The sequence below is a fragment of the Marmota marmota genome, unplaced genomic scaffold (genome assembly GCF_001458135.2).
Source record: "Marmota marmota marmota unplaced genomic scaffold, marMar, whole genome shotgun sequence".
NCBI lineage: Eukaryota > Metazoa > Chordata > Mammalia > Rodentia > Sciuridae > Marmota > Marmota marmota.
Genome location: NW_025999913.1, coordinates 12,720,062 through 12,731,283, shown reverse-complemented (window position 1 = coordinate 12,731,283; position 11,222 = coordinate 12,720,062). Strand labels below are relative to the sequence as shown.

General features: G+C 46.5%; 1 long non-coding RNA gene across 2 annotated transcripts; it reads left to right on the top strand.

Moving 5' to 3' along the window:
• The first annotated feature begins 2,930 nt into the window (after positions 1–2,930).
• On the top strand, positions 2,931–6,978 carry LOC125615598. Of its 2 annotated transcripts, XR_007346252.1 has the most exons (4): positions 2,933–4,914; positions 5,485–5,805; positions 6,340–6,465; positions 6,926–6,978. It is a non-coding gene; the product is annotated as an uncharacterized LOC125615598 (long non-coding RNA). The 2 variants fall into 2 exon arrangements; XR_007346251.1 differs by having other exon boundaries at positions 2,931–4,914; positions 6,340–6,969.
• Positions 6,979–11,222: the final 4,244 nt, after the last annotated feature.

The window sequence follows — 11,222 nt, the reverse complement described above, 5'->3', positions numbered from 1 at the left end:
CCCCCCCTTCCATGTTCCCACAATGCGCTGATGGCGCCCATTAGGCTTCTGCTAGGTTAAAACACACAGGGCATCCCATCCCTTCCCAGAATAGGGATGAATTATATAAATATTTTTACCAGGAAGAATCAACCAGGGCAGGGATTCCCTGGCAAGCCACTAGCCTGAATAGCACAAAGGAACAGCTGTTCTGATCGTTTTGGCCACGATTCTAGCTGGCTGACATCAAGTAGAAAAGGAATAATTGTCCACCAGATGTGCTCTCAAGGGCCTTAGGGGACCCTCTCTTGCTCCAAAATGTCTCATTCATACAAATGCTGGAATGGCTGGAATTTCACCATTTGGGAAAGCTAGTCTACTCCTGACCATTTTCCCCCCCAAAGGTCATATTAAATCACTAACAGTTTGGTCTGAATGAGATCCCATTTTCCTTTGGGAAGGAGTACAACTTGGGGCAGTTAGAAATCCCTCCTGGATTTGGAGGGAAGGAAGGGCAGGAAAACCAGGGGCAAAGGTTTGAAGAAGTCGTGGAACACTTTGAAGGGTTAACCATTTTATCCAAGTCCATTGTTGACACTCTCAGTAGCCAGGGGAAGGGTCACAACTCAAAGGCTGCAGTGCTAGTGACAGTAAATGGAGACAACAGAGAGTGGCAGGAACCTTGGGACCTGAGGGTCCTAGGACAGGGGCAGCCTTTGCTCAGCTTCAGCCCAGTGTTCCCAAGGCAGACACAGCCATGCTGTCATGAATTTCAGATTGTCAGAAATCGGAGGTTTACATAAAATCTTAACTTCATGCTGACCAATGCAAAAAAAAAAACAAACCTCTCTATATCCATAAAATCTATACTTGCAACTGTTCCAATTGAGGCAAAGAGGGCGACTTCAGAAATAGTAGCTCAAACAAGATGGAAGTTTCCGCCTTACTGCTCCTCAAACCAGAGAGGGGTGTCCAAGGCGTCCTTGGTTAGCTCGATGCGGGTCTCGCTACTCAATGCATGAGGCCTGATGACTGGGATATGGGCAGTCCCAGGACAGGAAGCTGTGGCCATCTGCCTGCAGTGGCAGAAGACACAGGAGAGAAAACTCCATTGGTAATAAACAGCACTGGGCTGTTTGTGTGTACGCATGTGGATGTTATCCAAGTGTGTCTGAAAAAGCTTTGGAATCTATTTCTTCTTGGGGCTGGAAAGGACTTAGATCTCAGTGCAGGTTTGAACAGGCATGGGGAGGGAAAATATCAGTCTTTAGCTCATTCAGTAAAACAATCACACACACAGACAGAGGCACAAATGCATATAGGTTTTCTTTACCCACTAATATAAACCATCTTTATATAATGAAAATATCTGATATTGAGGGAGGAGGTATGGGCAAAAAGACAGTCAGTGTAGGTGATGAATAACTGGGTCAGGAGGATGGGGGCTGACTCCAGAGGAAACAAAATGCTAATACCTCCAGAGCACTTCCCCCTCCTCCACCTGTTGCCAAGGTTACCTGCCTCCAGGGAATTGTTCCTCTCTGGCAAGTCCCTTGGTGTCTCCCTTCCTGCCTGGATCCCTGGGCAGGGGAACAGGACTCAACCTGATTCTCAATATTGGTATCAATATTGAGATTTTTCCATATCAGTATCAGTATTACTTCTCCCATATGCATATTAGATTATATGGAGAGTGTATTGTTTCGACACAATACCTTTATTTTATTTGTTTATTTTTTATGTGGGGCTGAGGATTGAACCCAGTGCTTCACAAGTGCTAGGCAAGCACTCTACCCCTAAGCCACAACTCCAGCCCCTGGATAGTGCATTTAAACTGTTTAAGATATCCCTTCCAGGGCTGGGGATGTGGCTCAAGCGGTAGCACGCTCGCCTGGCATGCGTGCGGCCCGGGTTCAATCCTCAGCACCACATACAAACAAAGATGTTGTGTCTGCCGAAAACTGAAAAATAAATATTAAAAAATTCTCTTTCTCTCTAAAAAAAAAAGATATCCCTTCCAAGTTTTGCTATTGTTAATAATGCTGCAATAAATTTCCTCATTCACATGTAATTTTACACCTATGTGAAAATACCATAGAATAATTACTAATTATCCCATGTATAAAGTGAAATTGTGACAAAGATGTGTGCTTTTTAATGTAAAAGGTGTTGCCAAATTGTCCTCTAGACAGACAATATAAATTTAATGCCCACCAGCAACGCATGCTACATAAGGTGTGGGTGGGCCAGCAGAAGAAGAATCTCCAAAGAGTTTATGAGAAATGAAAATTCTTTTTTTATTTGTCCTAATTAGTTATACATGGCAGCAGAATGCATTTTGTTTCATTGTACACAGATGGAGCACAACTTTTCATTTTTCTGGTTGTACATGATGTAGAGTCACACCATATGTGCAGTCATACATGTACTTAGGGTAATGATGTCCATCTCATTCCACCATCTTTCCTGCCCCATGTCCTCTCCCCTCCCCTCCCTCCCCTTTGCCCAATCAAATTTCCTCCATACTTCCCACGCTCCCTCTTCCATTATGGATCAGCATCCACTTACAAGAGAAAAAGAACATTCGGCCTTTGGATTTGGGGGATTGGCTTACTCTGCTCAGCATGGTAATCTCCAACTCCATCCATTTACCTGAAAATGCCATGATTTTTATTCTCTTTTAATGCTGAGTAATATTCCACTATGTATATATACCACAGCTTCTTTATCCATCATCTACTGAAGGGCATTTAGGTTGATTCCACAGTTTAGGTATTGGGAACTGAGCTGCTATGAACATTGATGTGGCTGCATCACTATGCAGATTTGAAGACCTTGGGGTATAGACCAAGGAGTGGAATAGCTGGGTCAAATGGTGGTTCCATTCCCAGTTTTCTAAGGAATCTCCGTACTGCTTTCCAGAGTGGTTGTACCAATTTGCAGTCCCACCAGCAGTGTATGAGTGTGCCTTTCCCCCACATCCTCACCTAGAAATGCAAATTTTTGGGCCCCATCCCTGGACCTTCTCAATCAGAATCTGCATGCTGGTAAAATCTCCAGGGAGTTTTTGTGCATCTAAATTTCAAGAATTCGTGCAACTTGTTCACGGGTAGCTCTGAAACTCCATCACTTTATGGTTTTAGTTTGTCTTCCCTTTTGGTTGAGTGAGGTTGAACATCATTTTATATGTTTAAGAAGTATTTGTAGGTTTTTATGAATCTTCATGTCCCCTTACCCAGGGTTTTACTAACTTCAGTTTTCATTACCCGTAGTTAATGCAGTTAATTGTGGCCTAGAAATATTATTCCTCTTGATTCCTTCACGAGAGACTACATTTATATCACTATTATTGCAGTATATAGTTATATTTGTTTCATTTTATTGTTGTTGCTAACCTCTAACTAGACCTGATTTATAAATTAAACTGAATCATAGGAATGTACACATAGGAAAAAGCAGAGTGTGTATGGGGTTGGGTACTAGGCACAATCACAGGCCTCCACTGGGGGTCTTAGAATGTATTCCTGGTGGATCTCTGTTTCAGGGAGATGATCTCAATGTCTGTGATTTGAGTAACAAATACTTTTCTGCTTGTCAGTTGCCTTGAGTGGTTAATGTTTTTTCTTTGCAGAATTTTAAAATTTTTATATAGTTAAATTTATCTTTTTATAACTTTTGTTGAGTCATCGAGAGGTCTTTGCCCACTTCGTAATTAAAAACTTTGTTTCCTTTTCATACTGTCTGATCTCGTTATTTACATTGCTATAGGCTTTCTGTCTGTAACTTATTTTGGTTCAAGGAAAATGATGTGGATGTAATGTTTTCCAAGTGGCTTCCTCCTTGTCCCAATACCGTTTATTGAAAAATTTTCTTTTGCACCATTTATTTCAAATAAAGTCACTTGAATACCCTAAACGTACCCCATGTGAGCTCCCTGTCAATTACATCCTGGATCATGTCACCTTGACAGGAACCAAGATTCTACTAAACCTTGATGTGTTTCCCCAGTTCTGTGTCCTGACTCCTGTATGATGATTGAAATGACTGGAACTCACTTGTCTTGTGTCCTGCTTCCTCCAAGTTCCCACAAGTGACAACTAAATTGAAAAGGAACCATGAAACAAAGGCTATTTGGGTCTGGAGTTTAAATAATAATAATAATAATGCCTTAAATCAAACAAGTAACTGGGAGGGATAAGGAATTCTAGAATAGATGGGGTTTCTAGAATTTATTATTTTATGCCACAGAAATAGCACCTTATTGGCCTTCCCCATCCTAGGTTTAAATTAGATAAATAGACTGAATGTAAATTCCGCCCCTGTCCTTTCTCTTCTTCTCCCCTTCCCCTTCTCTTTTTCTTTCTTTCTTCTTCTTCTTTTTATCTTGAGTATTCAGAGCTAATCATTGTTCCTCCAGGCTCTTTTTATTTTTAACATACTTTATACTGTATTTCACCAAATCACGGCAGCCAGCTGAGTTCAGAATTTGGAAATCACTGTCTCATCTTTATTTCTCTAGCCTGTCTGGTTCATTCACTTCTTTTTTTCTTCTATCAAAACTCAAAAGTATTTAAGACAGGTTTCCTGAAGTCATCCTCTTTATTTGAAATAAATTTGTGAATGGAGCCTGATTCAAAAGAATTACAAACTCAACTTGAAAACTCAAACGATGTCACTTACAGATAGGAGTCTGGGTTCCTGTTGGATGTTGCTGCAATATTCTTTTGATCACGAGTCATTTTCTCTGCTGTTATTAAATGAGGGCATATTACCCGAACAAGGCTCAGGATGCTCCTCGTGACACTCCTGTGAACGTTTGTAGATGACGCCGGACGATGTGCAGGCAGCTTTCCACGGAGGCAGCTTTCCACGGAGGACTGAGATCCGAGGAAGAATGCTGAGAGTCAAGGACACCAAAGCCTGGCAAGGGAGCAAGTCAGTACTGAGGGCTCTGCTGACCCTTTTCTTCCCTCGCCATCATCATGTCATCATTTCCTCTTTCCCATTTTGGAGCCCTCTCTCGTCGCCTTGGTAGAATATATATATGTTTTTAGTTGTAAACAGACACAATACCTTACTTTCTTATTTCCATGTGGTGCTGAGGATTGAACCCAGTGCCTCACATGTGCGAGGCAAGCGCTCTACCACTGGGCTCCAGCCCCAGCCCTTGGTTGAATTTTTTAAGCCTTTATTTTTGCAGACATTTGACTGTTACTGATACTGTTAGCATCGAGCACATAGTAGTGTAACATACAGTGTGTTGACATCAGTTTCCCTCTTTGGGGACTCTGTGTGTATGTGTGGTCCTAGGCTCAGGGACATGGGAGGCTTAGACCACTTGCTTTCCTGGCCATCCCTGCCATGAGAAAAGCAGCTGAGCACCTTACGGACACAGGGCATGACCCAGCAGCAGGCTGGGAGGGGCGCTGGGGACAAGGAGACAGAGAAAAAGGGACTCCAACTCAAGAGAGTGTCATTGATCTGCTTATTCCTGTGGTCCAAAAGGAGATCTTGCCCATTGCAGACCCTGCAAGGAACCTTCCAGAGTGTGCTTGAGGAGTGTCCACAACAGAAGGAATATGTGCTCGCTGGCTCCACTTCCCTTGTTGTCCCCCTCTAGTTCCAATGTGGCAGGGGGGCTGGGTGTTCTCTGCAGGCATCCCAGCAAGCAGGGCATGAGAAAGAACACAGGCGGAGTCCAGCGGGCCGCGGAGTCCAGCGGGCCACGGACCCTGAGAACACTGGCTGTGGCTGTGGCCGCAGTGGCAATGCGGAAGAGGTGCTGGGTGGGTGGCTCCCTGCGCATCAGGAAACTCACTCCAGAAGGTAACTGGCCACTGGCTGCACTTTACCACTGCTCTTGGTATGAATTTAGGGATGTGTGTGGATGTGACGTTTTAAGGTGTCCACAACAAAACAGCAAGTGGATAGTCCATACCTTCTCCTTGGGTCTACACCGCTCTGTAGACCTTTGCAGGTGGATACCATGGGCAGACCACCAAACCAGTTCTAAAACCTAAGGATACTTGCTGAGTGAACAACCAGGTCACTTACTTTGTCCACTCAGAAAGTGTCCTTGGGCTTCTCGAATGCTGCCAACCATTTTTACTTACACCTGGTAATGAAGGAAATATCAGAGGGCAGAGAAACAAGTCCTGGGTGCTATGGTTTCCTGTTCTTGCCAGAAACATGGCAAACATTACAGTGGACACCTGCGAACTCATCCAAGGCCATGCACTGGTGCTGGAGAGACATGTGGGTCACAAAGATGGTTTTCGGTGTGAGAAGCTCGGCCACCTTGGGCAGAGGGTCAGCACCATTTCATATCCACCTAGTGGCCTCTCATCCTTATATTTGCAGGCACAGACACGTTCAGACGTGCAGGATGGCGAGAACCATCGTGGGGCACTCAAGGACAGCGACAGATGTCCATGAAAATCCTCTTGGGTTGACTCCAAGACACAAGTAAAAGGAACATCTAAAGAGGTAATGTGAGGCTCTACCGCCTTTCAGGGAGGGTTCTGTTTCCACTTCTCAGGGTGGACTGGGAGGAGGACCCGGCCTGTTCCTGGGAGTTTGGGAACCGGCATCGAGTCCCGTGCCATTGGGTATGGGAGGGCACAGGGCTGGGAGGAAGGGACGTGGAATGTGGGGTCTCACCTCTCACCCGGGCTCCGTCACCCTCCTGGTGCTGTGTGAGCTGAGCCAACGCAGCCCCCGGGTCCCCCAGTTGTGTGACAAACCCGTGGTCAGGCCTGGCACTCAGCTAGGAAGGTGGCAGAGGTGCTCTGGTTCAACTCCCATGGAAATGGCGGGAAACACTGCCTTCCTCAAGGTCATGTGACAAGTGGCCGGAAGAGAGCTTCTAACCACGCACTGCTGCTGTCAGCCCCTGGCCCTTCTGTGTCTGCCCAGAAAACTGATTGATCACTTTACTCCCATCCAGGCCTCCCACGGTCTTCAGCTGTGTCCCTCCCCACGCCCTCCCTCCCTGCCCTCCCNTCTGTGGGTCGGGCCCTTCCTCCCTTCCCTCCCTGCCCTCCCTCCCTCCCTCATCCTGCTCTCGCTCCCTCCCTTCCCCTTCTCTGCCTTTCCTTCCTTTAAAAAAATTAAACTTTGAAAATTCTGAGACCATTGTAATTCATGTGCATTGTAAGAAGAGTGAGAGGGAGGGAGAGGGGAGAGAGAGAGGGGAGAGAGAGAGGAGGAAGAGGAGAGAGAGAGGGAGAGAGAGAGAGAAAGGGGAAGAGAGAGAGAGGGCGAGGGACTGCATGCCCCTCACTCATCCCTCCTGGTCACCCGGGTTCCTTGCGGTGGCTTCGCAGTAGCCTTCTTGTGTGATTCTCTGGTTGACTTTGCCTGTTGGCCTTCTTTGCTCAGCTAGATGGGGAGAGACCCAAGGGTGTCTTGAAATTGTCCACCAGGATCTGAAGAGCCTGACCTTCCCGAGTCCCCCAGGCCAGCATTCAGGGATCCTCAACTCCCTTCCCAATCTCGGTCAGCTTGGTCAGAGCACCCGTCAGAATCAGGGACCTCGCAAACAGCCACTCGGGCAGTGGGAGCAGCCGGGAGAGCTGGGAGAGGCAGGACGGTGCCTCGGTGCTGCCCTGTAAATGTTCCCCTCGAGTCGCTGAACCACCAGGGAGAACTTCTGTGACGTTGTGTTGACCGAGGCAGCCAAGTGTTGAGGACATCTTAGATTTCTTCCCCTCATAAAACAGTGCCAATAAAACTGTAGCCTGAGCTGTTGTAATGCTGTTCAGGCATTTTATGGACGTGGAAGAGGTTGCTTTTTGGCAACGTGGATAGCTTTGAGGTGCCATGCACTTCTTCTTGTCCCTTTAGGGCCAAACCCCTTCATGAGCCCCCACCACCCCCTGCCTTTAGTACTGGGAATTGAACCCAGGGGCATTCAGCCACCGAGCTACATCCTCATCCCTTTTTATTTTTCTTTAGAGACAGGGTCTCACTAACTTGCTTAGGACCTCACTAAGCTGCTGAGGCTGGCTTTGAACTTGTGATCCTCCTGCCTTAGGCTTTTGAAAACAGGCATGAGCCACCATGCCTGGCTTCATAAAAACATTTGAAACTGATACTTTATCATTGTGTTGGTTTAAAGAGTAACACAGTCCAGGCTGGATTCACTTTTCTATATTCCTTTTATGACATCACTTATATTCAAGACTGTAACAAAATAGAATAACATTATTACTTAATATCATTATATTCACTTTTTATTCTGATTTTAAAAGAAATTAAAACATTTTTCTGGGCCCAGGATTCTATGTCTACTAAAGGTTTCGCTGGTCCTGCCCAGCCAGAGGGCTTGGTCCACCGTCAGAGTGCTCATGTTCTCCCAAGGGCTTACACACTTTGTAGAGGAATATCCTTTGCTCAGTTTCCCCAATCTTACTTCCTTTTCAAACCATTTCTCACTGCCTGGAGGCACATTACATTAAAATTTGAATCAAAATACAGTTCCTAATGCTTTCTAAGCTGCTGGTACGAGTCTTTGCTGGCTTTGAATAATTTGTCATTTTTGACACTAGTGACATTAATTTCTAAGTGTTTTTAAAAGGTCACAAAATATTTTCGGTTGTGTTGTATCGTCACTACTATTCTCTATTTTTTTAAGCATTTTAGCACCATTCTCTAAATGTTTAAAAGAAATCTCAAAATTATTGCTTTTGAAAGTCACTAACTTCCCATAGATGCATCGCACAAATTGGCATCTGGCTTTGTGCCAGCTGATAACATAGGAGAAACAATTTCCTGGGGCTCCTTATCCCCTAGGCCCCCACCCCTTTGTGAAGATACCTCAGGAGGTGGAGCAGATTTTCTCCACCTCTGCACCCTCAGGCTCGGGGCTGGGCAGGCCTACTTGGAGAAGGGATCTGTCCTGGGCACTGGAGGACAGTGTCCTTGGCTTCTACCCCCAGCTGCGGTAGCACCCACCCCCACCCTTCCAGCCGTCTCCTGACATCCCAGAAGGTCCCCCTGGTGCAACATTCCTCCTGGTTGAGATCCACCGGCTCTGAGAATGGAGCCAGGTAGAGAGGTTGTGGGAACAGGTGGTAAAGGATGTCTTATTGTTCCCCGGGACTTGAGTTCTTTTCCCCTGAAAATCCTCCAAGGCCTTGTTTCTGGATTGACCTCCACAATCCTTGAAAAACAGGCTGCGGTGCAGGCTCCTGAGCCCACTGCTCAGCCCAGCCTCCAGCTTTGCCATTGGCTAAGGGTGTGGTGGGTTCCGGCACAGTCAGACCCCTGTGCTGTGATTTCCTCGTCGGTAAAGTGGGGATATAGTAGAAGCTACTTCATGTACGAAAATCCAGGCCAAGTGCTCATCATGCATTGCAGGGCCTGGCATGTATTGCGCGCGCACACACACACACACACACACACACACACCTTCAAGGCACACAGCAGAGCAGTTGAGATTTCCTGGCAGAAAACATGGGGATGGCTGTTTTCTAGAGTTTTAAGGAGATCCACCCAGTCGGAGTGACTCCAGACAACAGTTACAGTGAGACTAGGGAAATGAACTGCCTTTTACAGAAAGAGGGACGACAGTGTTGAGGAACTAAGCGTTAAGAGCAATTTCCCCAGTCTGTTGAGAAGCCAGGGGAAAGCACCCACCACAGGCCAGGCATTAAGGTATCATTTCTGACCTTCTCTACAGGCACTCGGAGAAGGGCATTAGTATTCCTAAATTTAGGGTAGGGAAATAAGGTTCAGAGAGGGTAAGTTACCAACTCAAGGTCACAGTGCAAATAAGCTGCTGGAGCAGGAATCGACCTACAACTGGACAGATTCCACTGGCCTCTTTCAGGGCTGTGGATGGGTGGAAGGAGGGCAGAGAGAAAACAAACCCAATGACCCTGGCAGGGACTGTGAAGGAGGCACCCGGCCAGAGTAAATGCCAAGAGAAACCAGGGAGAGCGGTTCTTTCTGCCAAGGGAGCTGAGATGTCTTGACCAGTAGTGAGGCTAATCCTCATTTGCCCTGCCTGTATCTGTTTAGGGAAATGAAGAAGGAGAGAGAAGAGGCAGATGTTGCCCATCGGCAGGAGGAGGTGTGATGGAAGGGCTGTTTGGTGCCCCTGGGTGGCTGGCTGCTGAGCGCAGGCTGCTCAGCGGGGAGCCCTAATGTAGCCTGTGGAAACCAGCTGGGTGTGTGGGGGGGTCCCATTGGCAGAAGTTTAATGAGGATGAGGTTTAAAGGAGAAGGGCCCGGGGAAGACAAGGGGTTTTTGACTTCGGCCTTGGCTGGGATTATTTGGAAGGAAGATGTGTGCACACTGCTGCCTGGTCTGCCTGCCACCTCTGCTTGTCCATTTCAGTCCACCTGGCAGGTAAGTCCATGAAAGGTCAGTTCTTGGGGTGCTGGAAAATGGGGTCTGGGAGAGTGCCAGCGCTCTGACTGCAAGTTCTTGAGAAGGGAAAAAGCGGCCCTTAGAGAATAAGCAGCCATTGATAAGCTCAGGCTGAAGCTTGTGGCACTGGTAGCAGCACAGTGGCTTCCAGGCGGAGGGTGTTTGGACCATATTCCTCTTTTCAAAGGCCCCTGGGCCAGCTGGAGGCTTTACAAGGGCCCCTACTCAGGCCGGCTGGCCAGCAGGGAACTGAAGTAATCTAATTTTAATTATGTGACAAAAGCACGAAGAATCATTTAAAGGTCTGTCCGAGCAAAAGATGGCCCCAGTCTGCCAGGAGTCCTGAGATGGAAACAGAGAAAACCGCAGGCTAAATGCTGGGTTTTGGTGCTTTAAAAAAAAATAAGACTTGCACAATAAGCAGGCGGCACATGATTGGAATAGAGATTGGCTGTGAGGGTGGTCCCCAGCCTTGCTAATGAGGGGCAGGGCACCTCCGAGGCAGCTGTTTCCAGGAGACAACATCTGATCTTTCAGTGGCTTAGTCTTTTTAAAAATGATCAGGCCCTATTTTTTCTGAAATCGAAGAAAAGAACATTTCTGTGGACAGCACCAAACCCAAGTGATTTATAAAGAATTTTCTTATGCATCACCTAACTGGGCTTCACAAACAGGATCTTCCTGGAAGTTTAAGAAAAGTTCTTAGTTTTAAGTGGAAAAAAAAAAAAGAAAGAAAAGGTGGATTTCTGAGATTTCAATCCAGTTCAGTTTACTGCTGGTTTCTTCTTATGTAAACATGAAAATCAATGTCCTCTTGTCTAGAGCTAAGTAGCACTCTTTTAAAGTTCTGAGAGCCTCAAGCCAAGAG